At 38.7% G+C, this 24014-nt stretch overlaps 1 pseudogene; it reads right to left on the reverse strand.

Annotated features, from left to right (window-relative positions):
* LOC123934689 overlaps positions 1–21987 on the reverse strand; it is a 105574-nt pseudogene extending 83587 nt beyond the window's left edge.
* Between the last annotated feature and the right edge of the window lie 2027 nt (positions 21988–24014).

Raw genomic sequence — 24014 nt, forward strand, 5'->3', positions numbered from 1 at the left:
CAAAAATGGACAGAAGATATGAACAGACACTTCTCCAATGAAGACATACAAATGGCTATCAGACACATGAAAAAATGTTCATCATCAGTAGCCATCAGGGAGATTAAAATTAAATCCACATTGAGATACCACCTGACACCAGTTAGAATGGCCAAAATTAGCAAGACAGGAAACAACGTGTGTTGGAGAGGATGTGGAGAAAGGGGAACCCTCTTACACTGTTGGTGTTAATGCAAGTTAATGCAGCCACTTTGGAGAACAGTGTGGAGATTCCTCATGAAATTAAGAATAGAGCTTCCCTATGACCCTGCAATTGCACTGCTGGGTATTTACCCCAAAGATACAGATGTAGTGAAAAGAAGGGCCATCTGTACCCCAATGTTTATCGCAGCAATGGCTACGGTAGCCAAACTCTGGAAAGAAGCAAGATGCCTTTCAACAGATGAATGGATAAGGAAGATATGGTCCATATACCCAATGGAGTATTATGCCTCCATCAGAAAGGATGAATACCCAACTTTTGTAGCATCATGGACGGGACTGGAAGAGATTATGCTGAGCGAAATAAGTCAAGCAGAGAGAGTCAAGTGTCATATGGTCTCACTTATTTGTGGAGCATAACAAATAACATGGAGGACATAGGGAGATGGAGAGGAGAGGGAGTTGAGGGAAACTGGAAGGGGAGATGAACCATGAGAGACTATGGACTTTGAAAAACAACCAGAGGGTTTTGAAGGGGCGGGGGTGGGGTGGGAGGTTGAGGAACCAGGTGGTGGGTAATAGGGAGGGCACGTACTGCATGGAGCACTGGGTGTGATGCCAAAACAATGAACATTGTTATGCTGTAAAAATCAAATAAAAAAAAGGAAGAATGGGAGGAAATGTTTGCCTCATCCCTCAAACACAGCTAGATAATTATCAAATAATTCTGAACACCTAGGAATTTTTTTTTTATTTTAAAGATTTTATTTATTTATTTGACAGAGAGAAATCACAAGTAGGCAGAGAGGCAGGCACAGAGAGAGTGGAGGAAGCAGGCTGTCCGCAGAGCGGAGAGCCCGATGCGGGGGATCGATCCCAGAACCCTGGGATCATGACCCGAGACGAAGGCAGAGGCTTTAGCCCACTGAGCCACCCAGGCGCCCCCCAACACCTAGGAATTTGATCTGAGGATTGGGAGGACACTGCACAATAGTAGGAATAAAGAGACCATGTCATTGAAGGTAATAAGTGTGGTGATATGATTTGGGGGAGACAAGGATTGTGGATTCTGTGAAGTGGAGGGAGCCCTGATCACAGAGAGAGGAGAGAGACAGAGACAGAGACAGAGAGACAGAGATAAAAGCAGTACTTAGGGGATAGCACAAGAAAAACACTCCCCCAAAACCACTGACTGGGAAAACAAGAAGGACTGATTGTTGCAGGTTTTTACAAACAACTTTGCTGGAATTCTGAAATTTTAGAAGGCTGTACATTTTCCAGTTTGAAGCCTGGCAGGTATAGCAGTGCTCCTGTAGAGCACGAGTTCAGAGACCTGGGAGGGAACAGCATGTTCTGAGGATCCCCTCGGTCTTAGAGTGCATTTGGGAGAGGTTTCACAGATTCCCTGGGGACAAAAGAGCTAGTGGGTGCCATTGAACTGTCCCATTCATTAGCATAGAGACAGAAATGCCTGCTGAGGACAGCTAACTTGGATGTCAGCTTTTTGCTATGCTTTACCATAAAATCCAAGCCTCTGCATGGTCATGTGACTACTTTTCTGGGACAAACCAGTATCAACAGCATGGTGAGACTATCCCCCAGAGGATCAGTGAGGGTCCACACCACACTGGGTACCTAAAATTTGGAGTTTTGAAATCCAGTCATAGGCCTGAGATAAAACACAGTAGGACTGTGCCACGGGCACACACTGCACAGATGCAGACAAGATGAAGAAAGGGATATTGGCAGAAGCTTGGGACACAAGAGGGGAGATTGTTTCCTTTCTTGTGAGGGCTTCCTGAACAGCACCATGCACGAACTTCAATCTCTGGGGAAGAGATCAGGCCGATGAAGTTTCGGACCCCTTCCATCAGCAAAGACAGTCTTTAGTGAGAGGCACAGAACACACAGTGGTGCCTAGAACTGATTCCACCAACCCAAACGCTGCTGTGCTCTTCAAGAACTTTTTTTGTTTTATTTGTTTATTTTCAGTGTAACAGTGTTCATTGCTTTTGCACCACATCCAGTGCTCCATGCAGTACATGCCCTCCCTATTACCCACCACCTGGTTCCTCAACCTCCCACTCCCCCCCCGCCCCTTCAAAACCCTCTGGTTGTTTTTCAGAGTCCATAGTCTCTCATGGTTCATCTCCCCTTCCAGTTTCCCTCAACTCCCTCTCCTCTCCATCTCCCCATGTCCTCCATGTTATTTGTTATGCTCCAGAAATAAGTGAGACCATATGATACTTGACTCTCTCTGCTTGACTTATTTCACTCAGCGTAATCGCATCCAGTCCCATCCATGTTGCTACAAAACTTGGGTATTCATCCTTTCTGATGGAGGCATAATACTCCATTGTGTATATGGACCACATCTTCCTTATCCATTCATCCGTTGAAGGGCATCTTGGTTCTTTCCACAGTTTGGCGACCGTGGCCATTGCTGCAATAAACATTGGGGTACAGATGGCTCTTCTTTTCACTACATCTCTATCTATGGGTTAAATATCCAGCAGTGCAATTGCAGGGTCATAGGTAAGCTCTATTCTTAATTTCTTGAGGAATCTCCACACTGATCTCCAAAGTGGCTGCAATAACTTGCATTCTCACCAACAGTGTAAGACGGTTCCCCTTTCTCCACATCCTCTCCAACACACATTGTTTCCTGTATTGCTAATTTTGGCCAATCTAACTGGTGTCAGGTGGTTACTCAATGTAGTTTTAATATGAATCTCCATGATGGCTAGTGATACTGAACATGTTTTCATGTATCTGATAGCCATTTGGATGTCTTCATTGGAGAAGTGTCTGTTCATATCTTCTCCCCATTTTTTGATATGATTATCTGTTTTGTGTGTGTTGAGTTTGAGGAGTTCTTTATAGATCCTGGATATCAACCTTTTATCTGTACTGTCATTGCAAATATCTTCTCCCATTTCGTGGGTTGCCTTTTGTTTTGTTGACTGTTTCCTTTGCTGTGCAGAAGCTTTTGATCTTGATGAAGTCCCAAAAGTTCATTTTCGCTTTTGTTTCCTTTGCCTTTGGAGACATATCTTGAAAGAAGTTGCTGTGGCTGATATCGAAGAGGTTACTGCCTATGTTCTCCTCTAGGATTCTGATGGATTCCTGTCTCATGTTGAGGTCTTTTATCCATTTCGAATTTATCTTTGTGTACAGTGTAAGAGAATGGTCGAGTTTCATTCTTCTACATATCGCTGTCCAGTTTTCCCAGCACCATTTATTGAAGAGACTGTCTTTTTTCCATTGAATATTTTTCCTGTTTTTTCAAAGATTATTTGACCATAGAGTTGAGGGTCCATATCTGGGCTCTCCACTCTGTTCCACTGGTCTATGTGTCTGTTTTTATGCCAGTGCCACGCTGTCTTGGTGATCACAGCTTTGTAGTAAAGCTTGAAATCGGCTAATGTGATGCCGCCCCTTTTGTTTTTGTTTTTCAACATTTCCTTAGCAATTCGGGGTCTCTTCTGATTCCATACAAATCTTAGGATTATTTGCTCCAGCTCTTTGAAAAATGCCAGTGGAATTTTGATCGGAATGGCATTAAAAGTATAGATTGCTCTAGGCAGTATAGACATTTTAACAATGTTTATTCTCCCAATCCAAGAGCATGGAACGGTCTTCCATCTTTTTGTGTCTTCTTCAATTTCTTTCATGAGTGTTCTGTAGTTCCTCGAGTACAGGTCCTATACCTCTTTGGTTAGGTTTACTCCCTGGTATCTTATGGTTCTTGGTACTATGGTAAATGGAATCGATTCTCTAATTTCCCTTTCTGTATTTTCATTGTTAGTGTATAAGAAAGCCACTGATTTCTGTACATTGACTTTGTATCCTGCCATGTTACTGAATTGCTGTATGAGTTCTAGTAGTTTGGGGGTGGAGTCTTTGGGGTTTTCCATATAAAGAATCATGTCATCTGCAAAGAGAGAGTTTGACTTCTTCCTTGCCAATTTGGATACATTTTATTTGTCTTTGTTGTCTGATTGCCATTGCTAGGACTTCTAACACTATGTTGAGCAAGAGCAGTGAGATTGGGCATCCTTGTCGTGTTCCTGATCTCAACGGGAAGGCTGTGAGCTTCTTCCCATTCAGGATGATATTTACTGTGGGTCTTTCATAGATAGCTTTTATGAAGTTCAGGAATGTTCCCTCTATCCCTATACTTTGAAGCATTTTCATCAGGAACGGATGCTGGATTTTTTCAAATGCTTTTTCTGCATCAATTGAGAGGACCATGAGGTTCTTCTTCTTCTCTTATTGATTTGTTCTATCACATTTATTGATTTGTGCATGTTGAACCCACCTTGTAACCCAAGGATGATTCCCACCTGGTCATGGTGGATAATCTTTTTAATGTGCTGCTAGATCCTGTTTGCTAGGCTCTTGTTGAGAATCTTAGCATCCATATTCATCAGTGATATTGTTCTGAAATTCTCCTTTTCGGTAGGGTCTTTGCCTGGTTTGGGGATCAGGGTAATGCTGGCTTCATAAAAAGAGTCTGGAAGTTTTCCTTCTGCTTCAACTTTTTGGAACAGCTTCAGGAGAATTGGTGTTATTTCTTCTTTGAAAGTTTGGTAGAATTCCCCAGGAAATTCGTCAGGTCCTGGGCTCTTGTTTTTGGGGAGGTTTTTGATCACTGCTTCAATCTCGTTACTAGATATTGATATATTCAGGTTGTCAATTTCTTCCTGGTTCAATTTTGGGAGTTTATAGTTTTCCAGGAATGCATCCATTTCATCTAGGTTGCTTAGCTTATTGGCATATAACTGTTGGTAATAATTTCTGATGATTGTTTCTTTTTCCTTGGTGTTAGTTGTGATGTCTCCCTTTTCATTCATAATTTTATTAATTTGGGCTTTCTCTCTTTTCTTTTGGATTAGTGTGGCCAATGGTTTATCAATCTTTTTGAGTCTTTTATAAAACCAGCTTCTAGATTCATTGATACGTTCTACTGTATCTCTCGTTTCTACCTCATTGATCTCTCTCTACTCTTAATTATTTCCCTTCTTGTGTGTGGAGTTGCTTTGATTTCTTCTTGATTCTCCAGTTTTTTAAAGTGTAGAGGCAGCTGGTGTATTCTGGATTTTTCAATTTTTTTGAGGGAGGCTTGGATGCCTATGTATTTCCCCCTTAGAACCGCCTTTGCTGTATCCCATAAGTTTTGGACCGAAGTGTCTTCATTCTCATTGGTTTCCATGAATTGTTTAAGTTCACGTTTGATCTCCTGGTTGATCCAAGTATTCTTTTTTTTTTTTTTTTTTTTTTTTTTTTTTTTGATCCAAGCATTCTTAAGGAAGGTGGTCTTTAGCTTCCAGGTGTTTGAATTCCTTCTGAACTTTTCCTTTGTGATTGAGTTCCAGTTTCAAAGCATTGTGATCTGAGAATATGCATCTTTTGATATCGGTTGAGTCCTGCTTTGTGACCTAGTATGTGGTCTTTTCTGGAGAAGGTTCCATGTGCACTTGAGAAGAATGTGTATTCTGTTGTTTTAGGGTGGAATGTTCTGTATATGTCGATGAGGTCCATCTGGTTTCATTCAATGCTCTTATTTCTTTATTAATTTTCTGCTTTGGTGATCTGTCTATTCCTGAGAGAGGCGTATAAGATCTCCTTCTATTATTGTATTCATATCAATATGACTCTTTATCTTGATTAATAGTTTTCTTTTGTAATTGAGCGCTCCCCTATTGGGGGCATAGATATTCATAATTGTTAGTTCTTCTTGGTGGGTAGTCCCTTTAAGAATTATGTGGTGTCCTTCTGTATCTCTGACTACAGTCTTTAGTTTAAAATCTAATTTATCTGATATGAGAATCGTTACCCTGGCCTTCTTTTGAGGCCCATTGGCATGAAAGATGCTTCTCCATACCCTCACTTTCAGTCTGGGTGTATCCTTAGGTTCAAAATGGATCTCTTGTAGGAGATAGGAGAAGAATAAATGAAACAAGATGGGATTGGGAGGGAGACAAACCATAAATGACTCTTAATCTCACAAAACAAACTGGGGGTTGCTGCGGGGAGGTGGGATTGGGGGAGGGGGAGCGGGCTATGGACATTGGGGAGGGGAAGCGAACCATAAGAGACTATGGACTCTGAAAAACAACCTGAGGGTTTTGAAGGGTCAGGGGTGGGAGGTTGGGGCAACCTGAGGGTTTTGAAGGGTCAGGGGTGGGAGGTTGGGGGAACAGGTGGTGGGTAATGGAGAGGGCACGTTTTGCATGGAGCACTGGGTGTTGTGCAAAAAGAATGAATACTGTTACGCTGAAAAAATAAATAAAATGAGAAAAAAAAAAAAAAATGGATCTCTTGTAGACAACATATGGATGGGTCCTGTCGTTTTTTTCCAATATCCAACCATTTGTCATTTTATGGGTGCATTTAGGCCATTCACATTGAGAGTGATTATTGAGAGATAAGTTTTTATTGACATTGTGTTACCTTTGAAGTCTTTCTGTGTGTAGATTGTTTCTATATTTCTGTTCAAGAGCATACTTAGGATTTTTTCTGTTTTATAGGACCCCCGATATTTCCTGCAGTGTCGGCTTGGTGGTTGCATAGTCTTTTAAGCCTTGCCGGTGTTGGAAACTCTTTATCTCTCCATCTATTTTGAATGTCAGTCTTGCTGGATAGAGTATTCTTGGCTGCAAGTTTTTCTCATTTAGTATTCTGAATACATTTTGCCAGCCCTTCCTGGCTTTCCAGGTCTCTGTGGACAGGTCTGACATTATTCTAATGGGCTTTCTTTGTCCTAGCTGCTTTTAAGAGGGTCTGTCTTGAAACATAATTCCTCATTTTAACTATAAGGTGTCGTGAAGACTGTCGAGAATCTAAAATCTTGGGGGGAAATCTCTCTGCCTCTAGTACATGAACGTTGTTTCCATTCGTGAGATTGGGAAAATTTTCATAGACATGTTCTTCCACTATATCTTTTAGACTTCTTTCTTTTTCTTCCCCTTCAGGGATTCCAATAATTCTGACGTTGGAACATTTCATGGCATCATTTATTTCCCTGCTTCTGTTTTCTTGGCTTCTGAGCTGTTTGTTCCAGGCTTCTTCCTGATCCTTTCTCTCTATCTGTTTGTCCTCCAGATCACTAATTCTATCTTCTGTCTCAGTTACCCTAGCTTTTAGAGAATTTAGATTGGATTGGAACTCATTGAGAGCATTTTGAACATCATCCCTGGTGGCTTTCAGTTCTGCCCTAATCAATTCTGTTTGGTCATCCATGGCTTTCTCCAACCTAGCTATTGCCTGGATAATTGTTAGTCTGAATTCCTTTTCCGATATTGTCTATGTCGATAGCCATTAGCTCTGTTGCAGAAGGTCCATCCTCTGTGTTTTCTTCTGTTGGGTATTCCTCCTCCTAGTCATTTTGGCAGAGATGACTGAAGAGATGCAGCTGGATTCATCGATTGTGGTGCAGTCAAGGTGCACCCTGGAATGCTTCTGTGCAATCAGGGTTCCCCACCCAAATGAGAAAAAAAAAAAGAAAAGAAAAAGAAATAGAAAAGAAGAAAAAAAAAGGAAAAAAAAGAGAGAGAGAGAGAGACAGGTAAAAAAGGGAAGATAAAAGAGAAGGCTCAGCCCGCATGACCCCCAAGGTATAATTTATGAAGTTTACAAACAAAAACAGACAAACAAAAAGACTGATAAAAATATATGACAAGAGAAAATATATATATATATACGCAAAAAAAGGGAAGAACCTCATCGGAAAGAACCCCAAGTCAAAGATTTATATACTATCAGAACAAACACAAATTCACAGATACACTGGCAGCAGGAAAAATTGGGAGAGTGGTTATAAATTCTCAATATGGGCGTGGAAGTTTATTTTAATTCTTCCTGGATGTATCTTGATTTTTTTTTAAGGGACTCAACTTTCCTAAGTTACAGGGGGATTAAAAACTGGTTTGCCTATAGGGGAAGCATTGATTGGAGAAAGGGGATTACCTTGAAATTTAACTCTATATGTATATTAGAAAATAAAAATTAAAAAAGAATAACCTAGACTAAACTAAGTTAAAATTAAAAAGAATTAAAAAAAATAGAAAAGCAAAAGAAAAACACGGGTGTATGTATCAAAAATTCAGGTTAGAAGGTTATTAAGGAATTTGATGTACTGGACATCTCAGTGTGATGGTAAATAGGTTAAAATATTATCTGTATATATTATAAAAAAAGAACCAGAATATTGGTAAAGAGTTAAAAATAAAAGTTGTATTTATGAAGTAGTGGTGGTTGTTCTCTTGTAGACTTCTTTTTTTTTTCTTCCTTCCTGGTTGGTTTTCTGGGGGAGGGGCCTGCCACGTGGGTTTTCAGACAATGATGTTCCCTGAGTTAGGTCCTCCTGCTCCCCTCAAGGGGATGTTCTCTGAGGAAATTGTTTATTTCAGGAGTTTGTTCTCTGGGGGTTTTTATGTTCTTTCATCTGTTTTCTCTTGCCTTGACAGCTTTTGATGGTTTTTGGAGTTTTAGAGGAGAGCAAACTGCACCCCGACCTCCCTCTCAAAGAGAAGCCTCAGAATGCTCTATAGAGCCTCTGGCAGAGTCTGTTCTGAGTCAAGGTCCCTGGGGATGCAGGAGCTCCTCATTGTACCCTATGCTAGGGCCGCGGTGGCTGTCTGGGCAGCTCCAGACCACCAGAGATGTTCCAAGCAGAGATCGCACACTGAGATTTTCCTGCTGTTCCGGGATGTGAATGTCTGGTTTTTCCAGATGCCCGAGCTCCAGGCTAGCACCTATGAGCACCTCTCCCAGGGAAGGGTGTGGGATTGCCATCTGGCCAGGCTCCCAGCCCCTCACGGGAGCCGGGCCCCACTCGTTCTCGGGAGCGCGGGTGGCTCAGGCGCACTGGCAGCTCAGGGACAGAGACCTGATTTCTCTGCCGCACCCTCTCTGGCTCAGCACCAAGGGAGGCTTCCTGGGTCTGGGGACTTAGGTCCCTGTCCCTAACCGCCCCGATTCCCACTATTTCCCCCCGTGATCCCTTGCTCTTTTTTTTTTTTTTTTGAGTGCTTTCAACCAGACTCCAAGTTAATGCTGGTCCCCAGATGCTGGGCACTCTCGTATTGGGGTATTACTTTCCAATCTGTCTCCTCTGGTGGCTCCCTCCCCCTTTTGTTTATTTTCCGATATCAGTCTGATGTTCTCACTCTGCTTTACCTGCCACTGGCATCTTCTCCTCCTGTAGAGATCCAGACGTGTATAATTCTGATCTCAGGCTGATTTCATGGGTGGTCGGCATTCTTTGGTAGGTAATCAGCTCACTTTAGGGTACAGGTTGAAACGGCACCTCCTCCTACTTCCCTGCCATCTTGACTCCCCTCCAAGAACCTTTTTTTAATAGGACGAGTGTGATTGTGAACCAGAGCATCAGCAAGCCCCTTGCTTAGAAGACTAGCATAAATCCCCCATGCTTACCAGGTTTTCTAATTGTAGAAGGCTGAAATACTTCAGCTATAATGGAAATAGGACCAGGCACAAGTTTTCCTAACACTCACACACAAAGACCTAGACACAATGCCAAGATGGAGAAATTCATTCAGAAAGAAGTACAAGAAGATGTCAAGGCGAGGGAGCTAATAAAAAAAATACTGGTAAAAGTAATATGTCTGAAAATAATTTTATTTTATTTTTTATTTTCTATTTTTTTTTAATTTGAGAGACAGAAATCACAAGTAGTCAGAGAGGCAGGCAGAGAGAGAGGAGGAAGCAGGCTCCTGGCTGAGCAGAGAGCCCAATGTGTGGCTCAATCCCAGGACCCTGGGATCATGACCTGAGCTGAAGGCAGAGGCTTTAACCCACTGAGCCACCCAGGCACCCCAAGAATACTGTTCTTGTAAATCACGGAGACGTTTATGAACCGAAGTCGACTCCTGTCATGATCTCTGTGAGTTTACCATTTGCTTTTCCCTCTCTTAGGTTCTGGGCAGCCAGGGGGCTCTGAGGAATGTCACACGGATCCCACCTGGGGCAGGAGGGGGTGAAAATAATTTTAAAACAATAAACATGGGGCGCCTGGGTGGCTCAGTGGATTAAGCCACTGCCTTCGGCTCAGGTCATGATCTCAGGGTCCTGGGATCGAGCCCCGCATCGGGCTCTCTGCTTGGCGGGGAGCCTGCTTCCTCCTCTCTCTCTGCCTGCCTCTCTGCCTACTTGTGATCTCTCTCTGTGTCAAATAAATAAATAAAATCTTTAAAAAAATAAAATAAAAAAATAAAACAATAAACATGACTATAATAGCTGGGCTTCAGAAAAGAGTAGAAGAAACTAGAGAGAAACTTATTGTAGAGATAAACAACAAAAATATGGTAAATATGGTAAAAAAAATGCTATAACCAAGATGCAAAACCAACTGGATGTAATGACTATAAGAATGGAAGAACAGAAGAATGAATATGTAATACACAACAAAATTAGAGAAAATAATGAAGATGAAAATGAGAGGGTAAGAAAAATGTTGGATCAAGAATGTAGACATAGGGAACTCAGTGACTCCATAAAGCATAATAACAATCATATCATAGGAGTCCCAGGAGAAGAGAAGGAAGGGGGGGAGGTTTATTTGAGGAAATTATAGCAGGAAATTTTCCTAATCTGGGGAAAGAAATAGACATTCAAATCCAGATGGCATAGAGAATTCCCATTAAAAAGGAAAAAAAAAAGGTACTAATACCAAAACATTTCATAGTAAAATTAGCCAAATACAGAGATAAGGAAAGAATCTTGAAAGCAGCAAAGGAAAAGAAATCCGTAAACTACAAGAGAAGACAAACCACCTTAGTAGTGATCTATCCACAGAAATCTGACAGGTCAGACAAAAGAGAGTGGTATGATATATTCAATGTGCCGAAGAGGAAAAATATGCAGCCAAGAATACTTTATGCGTCAAGCTGTCTTTCAGAATAGAAAGAGAGATAACAAGTTTTCCAGACAAATAAAAACTAAAGGAGTTCCTGACCACTAAAGGAGCCCTGTAAGAAATATTTAAGGGGGCTATTTGAGTTGGAAAGACAACAAAGACTAGAACAGAGAAAATCTCCAAAAATAATGACTTTACAGGAAATACAATAACATTAAATTCATATCTATCAATAATCACTCTGAATATAAATGGACTAAATGTTCCAATCAGAAAACATAGGGTATCACAATGGGGTAAATGAAACCAACAACAACACAAGAACCATCTATGAGCTGCCTACAAGAGACCAATTTAAACCTAAAGATAGCTCCAGGTTTAAAGAGAGGGGAGGAGAGCAATTAATTAAGTTAATAGATGTCAAAAGAAAGCCAGATTTATATCAGACAAACCAGATTTTTTTTGTTTTGCTTTTATTTTTGCTTTAATGCTGGGGCCAGGGTTATTTTTTTTCTGGGATTTTTAAATTTATTTATTTTTTTCAACATAACAGTATTCATTGTTTTTGCACAACACCCAGTGCTCCATGCAATACATGCCCTCCCTATTACCCACCACCTGGTTTCCCAAACTTCCCATCCCTGCCCCTTCAAAACTCTCAGGTTGTTTTTCAGAGTCCATAGTCTCTTATGGTTCGCCTCCCCTTCCAATTTTTTTTTAATAAACATATAATGTATTTTTATCCCCAAGGGTGCAGGTCTGTGAATCTCCAGGTTTACACACTTCACAGCACTCATGATAACACATACCCTCCCCAATGTCCAGAACCCCCTCCCCCTCTCCCAACCCCACCTCCCCCCAGCAAACCCCAGTTGGTTTTGTGAGATTAAGAGTCTTTTATGGTTTGTCTCCCTCCCAATCCCATCTTGTTTCACTTATTCTTCTCCTATCCCCCTAATCCCCCATGTTGCAGCTCCATGTCCTCATATCAGGGAGATTATATGATAGTTGTCTTTCTCCAATTCACTTATTTCACTAAGCATGATACCCTCTAGTTCCATCCACGTCATCGCAAATGGCAAGATTTCATTTCTTTTGATGGCTGCATAGTATTCAATTGTGTATATATACCACATCTTCTTTATCCATTCATCTGTTGATGGACATCTAGGTTCTTTCCATAGGACAAACCAGATTTTAAACCAAAGACTGTAACAAGAGATGATGAAGGAACTATTTAATAATAAAGAGTTTTATTGAACAAAAAACTAATTATTGTAAATGATTATGCTTCCAAATTGCCAACACCCAAATATATATCTCAATTATAATAAAAATAAAGAAGCTATTTGATAAAAGTACAGTAGCATCAGGGGACTTTAATAACCCACTTACAGCAATGGACAGATCATCTAAACAAAAAAATCACAAGAAAACAATGGCTTTGAATGACACTCTGGACTGCATGGACTTCACAGGTATATTCAGAACATTTATCCTAAAACAGCAGAATACATTCTTCTAGAGTGCACATGGAACGTTCTCCAGAAGAGATCACATACCGGGTCACAGATCAGCCCTCAATGAGTACAGAAACTTTGGAATCATACCATGCACATTTTCAGGCCACAACTGTATGAAACGTGAAGTCAATCATAGGAAAATAGTTAGAAAGACCACAAATACATGGAGATTAAAGAACAACCTACTAAAGAATGAAGGGCTATCTGGGAAATTAAAGAAAATTAAGTATATAATATAATTATATATATACATATTTGATGATATATATACACATTTGATTATATATATACATATATATACATTTTATAATATATATATACATATTTGATGATATATATATATATGTGTGTATATATATATAATCAAATTTAAATGAAACATGACAGTCCAGAATCATTGGGAGGAAGCAAAGGAAGTCTTAAGAGGGAAAGATATAGGAATACTGGCCTACTGCTAAAAGCAAAAAAAAGTCTTAAACACAAAACCTATCTAAGAAAAGAATAGCAAATAAAGCCTAAAACTGTCAGAAGGAGGGAAATAATAAAGATTAGAGTAGAACTTAAAATGATATGGAAACAAACAAAAACACCCAGTAAAACAGATCAGTGAAACTAAGAACTGGTTCTTTGAAAGAGGTAACTAGGTAGATAAACCACTGGGCACCTGGGTGGCTCAGTTATTTAACCGTCCAACTCTTGTTTATGACTCAGGTAGTGATCATGAAAAGTTGTGGGATTGAATCCTATGCTGGGCTCTGTGTTCAGTGTGGAGTCTGCTTCAGATTATTTCTCCCTTTCCCTCTGCTCCCCCAAATTGCATGCTCTCGCTCTATCTCCCTATAATCAATAATCAATACATAAGGTCTTTAAAAATAAATAAATAAATTGGTAAACCCCTAGCCAGACTTATCAAAAAAAGAATGAAAGAAAAAAAGAATCCAAATGAATAAAGTCACAAATGAAAAAGGAAAGATCATAACTAACATCAGAGAAATACAATTTTAAGAGAATACTATGAAAAATTATATGCCAACAATCTGGGAAGTCTGGAAAAAATTGACAAATTCCTACAAACAGATAAATTACCAAAATTGAAACAGGAATAAATAGAAAATTTGGGGCACCTGGGTGCTCAGTCATTAAGTGTCTGCCTTTGGCTGAGGTCATGATCCCAGGGTCCTGGGATCAAGCCCCACATCGAGTCTGCTTCTCCCTCTCCCACTCCTCCTGCTCAGTACCCTCTCTTTCTGTGACTTGCTCTGTCAAATAAACAAAATCTTTAAAAATGAAATAGAAAATTTGAACAGATTCATAACCAGTAAAGAAATTGAATCAGTAAGGAAAAAGTATCCCAACAACCAAAAGTCCAGGGAATAGATAGCTTCCCAGGGGAATTTTACCAGAAATTTAAAGAAAAGTGAATACCTATATTTCTCAAACTATTCATAAAGTAGAAATGGAAGGAATACATCCAAATTCTTTCTATGAATCCAGCATTACCTTGATTCCAAAAACAAAAATCTGACAAAAAGAAGAATTACGTGCTGATATCCCTGATAAGAATGGATGCAAAAATTCCCAACAAGATACTATCAATGGAGTACATTGGGTACAATACAGCACATTAAAATAATTAATCTCCACAATCAAGTGGATTTACTCCTGGGCTGCAGAGATGGTTTGATATTTGCAATTAATCAACATGATACATTGTATTAATAAAAGAAAGGCTAAGAAATCTATGATTCTCTCAATAGATGTAGAAAAAGCATTTGACAAAATACAGCATCCATTCTTGTATTGATAAGATGAGCAGTCCTCAAAACCATAAGGGCTATATGCAAAAGACCCACAGCTAATGTTATTATCAGTGAGGAAAAACAGATATTTTCCTGTATGGCTCAGGTCGTGCTCCCAGGATACTGGGATTTAACTCTGCCTCTGACTCTCTTCTCAGTGGGAGCCAGTTTCTCCTTCTCCCTCTGCCTCTCCCTCGGCTCAGGTTCTCTTTCTCTCTCTCAAATAAATAAACTCTAAAAAATAAAGAAGAATCAGAAAAATAAATCAAACGATTGATCCCATTTACAATTATACCAAAAAGGATAAACTATCTAGGACTAAAGTTAACCAAAGAGGTAAAAGATCTATATTCTGAATGCTATATAACACATTTATAAAATGTTTACTTATTTATTTCGAGTAGTAGCAAGTGTGGGGGGATGGGCAGAGGGAGGAGGGAAAGAATCTCAAGAAGACTTCCTGCTTGGTGTCACACCCAGTTTGGGGCTTGATACCACAACCGAGAGATCATGATCTAAGTCATAATCAAGATTTGGACAGCTAACCAACTGAGCTGCCAAGGTGCTCCTGATAACCATAGAAGATTCATTAAAGATATTGAAGATGACACTAAGAAATGAAAAAAAAAACTTTCTATGCTCATGGATTGGAATAACAAAGACTCTTAAAATGTCTTACTACCCCAAGCAATCTATACATTTATTGCAATCTCTATCAAAGTACCACCACCGTTTCTCACAAAACTAGAACAAACAATCCTAAAATTTTTATAGAAGCAAAAAAGGCCCCATATAACCAAGGCAATTTTGAAAAAGAAAAGAAAAGTTGGAGACAACACAATTCCAGATCAAGGGTATTGGCAAATAAAAGAACAGAATAGAAAATTCAGAAATGGACCCACAGCCATGAGGTCAACTAATCTTCAACAAAGCATAAATAATATCCAATTGAAAAATGACAGTGTCTTCAACAAATGATGTTGGGAAAAATGGATAGCAATATGCAGAAGAATGAAACTAGACCACTTTCTTACACCATACACAAAGGTAAATTCAAAATGGATGAAGGAACTTAATGTATTACAGGGAGTCATCAATATCCTAAAGAAGAACGTAGTCCACAACCTCTTTGACTTCGTGTAGCAACTTACTTACTAGACACATCTCCTGAGGCAAGGGAAACAAAAGCAGAAATGAACAATTAGGACTCCATCAAGATAAAAATCTATGCAGTGAAGGAAACAATCAACAAGACTAAAAGACAACCTATGTAACAGGAGAAGATATTTGTAAATGACATCTGATAAGTTAGTATTCAAAATCCATAAAAAAATTTTGCAAACTCAACACCATAAAAACAAAAACAAAACAATCCCGTGGGAAAAATGGGCAAAAGACATGAATAGATACTTCTCCAAAGAAGATATAAAGATGGCCAACAATCACATGGAAAAATCCTAACATCACTCATCATCAGGGAAATAGAAATCAAAACCACAATGAGATACCACCTCATGCTTGTCAGAATGTGTCAAATTAACTACACAAGAAACAAAAGATGCTTGCATGAATGCAGAGAAAGGGGAACACTCTTACACTGTTGGTGGGAATACAAACTGGTGCAGCAACTCTGGAAAACAGTATAGAGGTTCCTCAAAAACTTAAAAATAGAAATATCCTATTCCCCAACAATCACACTATTAGGTATTTACGCAAAAGAGCCAAAAACCTGTGATTTGAAGCGCTATATGGACCCTAATGTTTATTGCAGCATTATCAACAATAGCCAAATTATGGAAAGAGGCTAAATGTCCATCAACTGATGAATGTATAAAGGTGTGGTATGTATATATAGTGTTATATTTCCCTCATAGTGCAGATCTATGAGCAAAAAACATTTGTCTCTGTGGGAAAATTGTGATGTTCAACCTGTGTCAATTTCCTATCTTCTCTTTGAAACAAACCCTTTAAGGCACTAGGGAATAAGCATCCTGTTGTAGTAAAGATATTAAATGAAGATACATTGTAACAGGTGAGGAGGGGAAAGGAAAAAGAAAACAAACAAACAAAAAATACCCCTCTCTTCTTGAAGAAGAGCTGGGATTCATTTTGGACCCAGACCATTAAAGGTCTGCTGCAGATGGAGGTAACAAGATCATGGAGAAGGTACCCACTCCAGAGACCCAGGGACATAGGACCTGCTTTGAAAGAGGATAAATATAAACAACAGAGAGCACACTGACAATACCTTACCACATTACCTATAAGTGCCAAGTAATAAGTGATAGAATATACTTCTGGAAAATAAGCAAATCTGTCAGAGATACGCTAACTGAGATACAGACCAAAATAGAAAACATACACCAATGGTGAAGTAGACAATGAGGAAAAACAGTAGCAAACCAGTATCACACTTATAGCAGGTAATAAAATATTTAAAGTTGTGGTATGCTAAGGTTAACATAGCAATAACAAAATTCAAATCCAATGTGATAAGCAGAATTCAAAGGTGTCTTTCCTAGATTCTCATCCCTTTGTTAAATATTCAAAACCTAATCTAGTAACTTCTATGAAGGGAATTTGCACTTACTATTATGGTTATGGACTTTATGATTGGAAGAATTTTCTGTCCTATGTAGTTGTGTCCAATCTAATCACTTGAACACATTAAAGCAGGTAATTCTTTTCCTGGCTGGAGGCAGAGAGGTGTAGCAGAAGAGGTAAGCAGAAAAATGAAGCAGAAAGGGAGTTCAGAATGATTCACAGAGTAGGAAGGACATGATTTACCATTGCTAACCTTGATGATGGAGTAATAGATCCATGGGACAAGGAATGTGGGTGACTTCTACAAGTTTAGAAGATCCCTGGCTGTAAGTAAGCAAGGAAATAGGACCTTAATCCTACCAACATGTGGGAATAAATTATTTCAACAATCTGAATGAGGTAGGAAGTACAATCGACCCCTAGAAAACTTGCTTCCAGATAAGAACTAACAGCGTTTTCAGCCTTGTGAAACCCTCAGTGGAGAGATCAGTCAAGTTCAATGAACTTCTGACCTACAGCAGGGTAATGTTTTATATATATATACATATATATATATATATACATACACATATATATGTATGGTATATACATATATATATGAATACATATACATGTATATACATGTATATACATGTATATACATGTATATGTGTATACATACATACACATGTATATACATGTATATACATATACATATATGTATATATACATGTATATACATGCATATGTATGCGTATGTATGTACATGTATGTATGTATGTGTGTATACATATGTATGTATATGTATACGTATACATACATGTATGTATGTATACATATACATACATACATGTATATGCATGTATATACATATACATACACATATATGAATATATAAATATACATATATACATGTATATATACATATATATACATATATGTGTATATATGATATTATTTATTTATTTGAGAGAGAGAGATCACAAGTATGTAGAGAGGCAGGGAGAGAGAGAGGGGGAAGCAGGCTCCCAACTGAGCAGAGAGCCCAATGTGGGGCTCAATCCCAGGACCCTGAGACCATGACCCGAGTTGAAGGCACAGGCTTAACCCACTGAGGCACCCAGGCCCCCCATAATCTAATATTTTTATAGCAAGTTTTATGGCAACACTAGATAGCTAATGTTCAACCCAGCTCCTCACTATATTGACTAACTTTTCATGGAAAGCCTAGGAGACTATGTATATCCAACTAGAGAAACTATTTGCTTCAGTTTCTAGTGTGATACACAAAGTGCAAGCTTTCAAAAAAAAAAAGCTGTAAGGCATATAAAAAGAAAGAATAAAGGAAAACATTTTCAGGAGACAAACAAAAAATAATCAACAGAACACAGTCTGACATGGATGTTGGAACTCTTAAGCAGGATATTTTAAAGAACTAAGAGTAATATATTAAAGGCTTTAGTAGAAAGAATGAACACCATGAATGATGATACAGGCAATTTTAGCAGATATAAGGAAGGTGTGAAAAATAATCTGATATAAATGAAGAAGCACAAATCACAGTAACACAGATAAAGAATGACTTCTACAGACTCATCAGTAGTATTGACACAGCTGGAAAGAATGAATAAGCATGAAGATAGGTCAGTAGAGATTACCCAAACTTACAAAATTGGGGGGGGGGCGAAAAAGACAAAGACCATTCTAGGACTGTGGGATAATATTAAAATATCTAATAAATGTGGAACTGAAATATCTGAAGATTAGGAAGACAATGGGGTAAAAGAAATGTTTGAAAAAATTAGAAAACACCAATAACATTATTCATAAAAACACTCAAATTGAACTTCATTAAAATTAAAACCTGCCCTATGAAAGACACTCTTTTTTTTTTATTGCATTATAATTTATAGGCATTAACAGTAAACACATTTTTTTTTCTCATTTTATTTATTTTTTCAGCGTAACAGTATTCATTCTTTTTGCACAACACCCAGTGCTCCATGCAAAACGTGCCCTGAAAAACAACCTGAGGGTTTTGAAGGGTCAGGGGTGGGAGGTTGGGGCAACCTGAGGGTTTTGAAGGGTCAGGGGTGGGAGGTTGGGGGAACATATGAAAGACACTCTTAAGGGAATGAGTGCCTTAAGGGAATGAGCCATCAACTGGAAGAAAACCTTTGCAAAACAAATGACAGATAAAGAACTTGAATGCAAAATTCACAAATAATTCTTAAAATCCAACAGTACTTCTCCAAAGAAGACATACAAGTGGGTAACAGACACATGAAAAATGTTCATAATCATTAGCCGTCAGGGAGATTCAAATCAAAACCACATTGAGATACCACCTTACACCAATTAGAATGGCCAAAATTAGCAATACAGGAAACAACGAGTGTTGGAGAGGATGTGGAGAAAAGGGAACCCTCTTACACTGTTGGTAGGAATGCAAGTTGGTGAAGACACTTTGGAGAATAGTGTGAAGATTCCTTAAGAAATTAAAAATAGAGCTTCCCTATGACCCTGCACTTGCACTACTGGGTATTTACCTCAAAGATACAGATACAGTTAAAAGAAGGGCCATCTGTACCCCAATGTTCATAGCAGCAATGACCACAATCGACAAACTGTGGAAAGAACCAAGATGCCCTTTGGCAGATGAATGGATAAAGAAGATCTGTTCCATATATACTATGGAGTATTACGCCTCCATCAGAAAGGATGAATACCCAACTTTTGTATCAACATGGACAGGACTGGAGGAGATTATGCTGAGTGAAATAAGTCAAGCAGAGAGAGTAAATTATCATATGGTTTCACTTACTTGTGGAGCATAAGGAATAACACAGAGGATATTGGTTGAAGGAGAGAAGTGAGTGGGGGCAAATCAGAGGGGAAGGTGAACCATGAGAGACTGTGGACTCTGAGAAACAAACTGAGAGTTTTGGAGGGAAGGGGGTTAGGGGGTTGGGTGAGCCTGGTGGTGGGTATTAAGGAGGGAACGTATCACATGGAGCACTGGGTGTTGTGCATAAACAATGGATCTTGGAACACTGAAAAAATAAAGTACAATAAAATAAAACTGAATAGAGAACATGAAAGAAAGGAAGATGTGGTCCATATATACAATGGAATATCACTCAGCCATCAGAAAGGATGAATTGAATTGTGGCAAATCAGAGGGGGAGACAAACCATAAGAGGCTGTGGCCTCTGAGAAACAATATGAGGGTTCTAGAGGGGAGGGGGTGGAGGGATGGGTGAGCCTGGTGGCAGGTATTAAGGAAGGCATGTATTGCTTGGAGCACTGGGTGTTGTACATAAACAATGAATCTTGGAACACTGCATCAAAAACTCTTGATGTATTTTATGGTGACTAATGTAACACAATTAAGAAAAAAATATTATGGGTTCTGAGGAGATATTACAGCTGCTAAATGGAATGTAACCTGAAGATAAGGTTATTGGTTTATAACCACAAATTAATTTACTTATATTTAAAATATTTTAAAGCTGTTTTATGTTTAGAATAAAGTTGAGAGGAGGTACAGAAATTTCCCATATATTCACTGCCTCACAGATGCATAGCTTGCCCTATAACGAACATCCTTCATCAGAAATCTATACCTGGGGCGCCTGGGTGGCTCAGCGGGTTAAAGCCTCTGCCTTCGGCTCGGGTCATAATCCCAGGGTCCTGGGATCGAGCCCCGCATCGGGCTCTCTGCTTGGCTGGGAGCCTGCTTCCTCCTCTCTCTCTCTCTGCCTGCCTCTCTGCCTACTTGTGGTCTCTGTCTGTCAAATAAATAAATCTTTAAAAAAAAAAAAGAAATCTATACCTATCTATCTATCATCTATCATTTATTCATTTATTTATCTTACCGAGGATGAATCTACATTGACCCATTATAATCTTCCAAAGCGCATAATTTATCTTATGCTTCACTCTTGGCATTGTAAATTTTATGTGCTTGGAAAAATGTATAATTACATATATCCATTATTATAATATCATACAGGGTATTTTCACTGCCCTAAAAATCCTCTATGTTTTGCTTATTCATCTTTCCTCCCTTCCTACACACACATCCTAAGTAGCCACTAATTTTTTTTATTATATCCATAGTTCCTCCCCCTTTATAGAATGACATATCATTGAAGTCATATAGTATGTTGCCTTTTCAGATTGGCTTCTTTCTTTTTCTTTTTAAAGAGATTTTATTTATTTGACAGAGAGAGACACAGCAAGAAAGGGAACACAAGCAAGGGGAGTGGAAGTTGGAGAAGCAGGCTTCCTGCTGAGTGGGGAGCCCAATGTGGAGCTCGATCCCAGAACCCTGGGATCATGACCCAAGCTGAAGGCAGACACTTAATGACTGAGCCACCCAGGTGCCCTGGCAATTTGCTTCTTGATATCTACATTCAAACAGAGAATACTAGGATTGTCAACAACATCAATAATTTTTTTTTTCTTTTCAGCATAACAGTATTCATTGTTTTTGCACCACACCCAGTGCTCTATGCAATACGTGCCCTCCTTAATATCCACCACCTGGCTCCCCCAACCTCCCACCACCCCCCCCGCCCCTTCAAAACTCTCAGGTTGTTTTTCCGAGTCCATAGTCTCTCATGGTTCACCTCCACTTCCAATTTCCCTCAACTGCGTACTGTATATTTAAGGTTTTTCATGTCTTTTCATGGCTTGAAAGTTTATTTCTTTTTAGCACTGAATGTACTGAATGTACCACAGTTTGTTTAGTCATTTACTTACTGAAGGTCATTTTTGTTCTTTCAACTTTTGGGAATTATGAATATAGCTGCTATAAACATTCATGAGCAGGTTTTTGTGTGAATGTAATATTTCAACTCTGGGTAAATACCAAGGACTTGATTTCTGGATTCTGTTTAGTTTTGTAGTAAACCATGAAACTTACCTCAAAGTGGCTGTACCATTTTGCATTCCCACCAGCAATGAATAAAACAACCTTTTGCTCCACATTTTCACCGTTATTTAGTGTTGTCAGTGCTTCGGATTTTGGCCATTCTAATGGGTATGTAGCCATATCTCATTGTTGTTTATATTTGCATTTTCATGAAGACCTCTGTTTGGAGCATCATTTCATATGCTTATACTCCACGTGTATGTTTTCTTTGGTGAGGTTTCTGTTAAGATCCTTGGTATAAATTTAAATCAGTTGGTTTTCTTATAGTTGAGTGTTAAGTGTTCTTTGTAGACTTTGGATAATAGTCCTTTATCAGGCATATCATTTGAAAATATTTTCTCCAGTCTGTGGTTTGTTTTCTAATTCTTTTTGATTTTGCTTTTCACAGAGTAGTAGTTTTTAGTTTTAATGGAGTTCAGCTTCACTTTACTTACTTTTTACATGTAGCTTAAACCATCTTTTCTCATTTAGAACAAATGCAGAATGCTAAGTAACAAAAGTTGTTTATGCTTTAGATATGTGTCATGGTCAGTACAATTTCCTTAAGGCATAAGTGGAACATATAGTACTGAAGTATAGAAAGACATTAAAATATGCTACTTGAAATTACTGCCTCAGCTGCTTATTCATTATTGCATATGGTACAATAGTACTGGGTTATTGGCAATACCTGTAAAACACTGATCCCCTCTTCTTTATAATATATGGTTCTCTACAACCTATAGACTTCTAAAAGTGTTATTTCTGTCCATACTATACCATTATCAAAGGAAATTCCAATATTCTGGTGCATCTGATAACAAATTGGAACCTATAGATCAACTCCAGAGCCATCACTGTGGAGAAGATAGCATGTATTTTTTTTAAATTTTCTCAATCTTAACTCCATCTTTTTATTCTCTGTAAAATCAACAATGAGATTCAAAGAAATTCTCATATTTGAGCGAGAGATGGATTTTCAGTGTCAGAAGCCTAGCTAATCTTCACTTCGGTGTCTGTTTAATTAACATACTTGTTATTATAGATGTTATATTTTCCAAGCCTAGAAGTATTTGATTAATTTCTATTCAGATGGCACTTACATTATTAGTGACAACTTATCCTTAGAATAAAATGAAATACTCTAGATTAAATGAATAGAAAGAATTATAATGTATTATTAGTTTTTGTTTTCCCCACCCCAAACTAATTCTTTTGGGAAATCTATGAAAGTCAGAAACCTAGAATAGGATGAAGCAATAAGTTAATAAAGGATTAAAATATTTGACTTACTAGGTTTTTTCCAAGACCTAATTTTTCACTGCATGCTAAATGCATTCAAGATAGTAAGTGGACTTAGAGGAAGTAAGCATGTGTTAATATAATATGAAAATATGTTTCCCTCAAATGACATTACATTCAATGAATAGACATGTAAAATTGACAGTAATTTTTCTACCTCTCTAATGAGCTTTCACTTTCATTAAACATAATTAAAAAGGATCTACATACTAAGTTGTCCTTGCAATTTTTTTTCATTTTTTAAATTTTTATTTGTTTATTTTCAGCATAACAATGTTCATTGTTTTTGCACCACACCCAGTGCTCCATGCAGTACAAGCCCTCCCTATTACCAACCACATGGTTCCTCAACCTCCCACCCCCCCCCCGGCCCCTTCAAAACCCTCTGGTTGTTTTTCGAATTCCATAGTCTCTCATGGTTCATCTCCCCTTCCAGTTTCCCTCAACACCCTCTCCTCTCCATCTCCCCATGTCCTCCATGTTCTTTCTTATGCTCAACAAAATAAGTGAGACTATATGATACTTGACTCTATCTGCTTGACTTATTTCACTCAGCATAATCACTTCCAGTCCCGTCCATGTTGCTACAAAAGTTGGGTATTCATTCTTTCTGATGGAGGCATAATACTCCATTGTGTATATGGACCACATCTTCCTTATCCATTCATCCCTTGAAGGGCATCTTCATTCTTTCCACAGTTTGGCGGCCGTAGCCATTGCTGCAATAAACATTGGAGTACAGATGGCCCTTCTTTTCACTACATCTGTATCTTTGGGGTAAATACCCAGCAGTGCAATTGCAGGGTCATAGGGAAGCTCTATTCTTAATTTCTTCAGGAGTCTCCACACTGTTCTCCAAAGTGGCT

The sequence above is a fragment of the Meles meles genome, chromosome X (genome assembly GCF_922984935.1).
Source record: "Meles meles chromosome X, mMelMel3.1 paternal haplotype, whole genome shotgun sequence".
NCBI classification, from domain to species: domain Eukaryota; kingdom Metazoa; phylum Chordata; class Mammalia; order Carnivora; family Mustelidae; genus Meles; species Meles meles.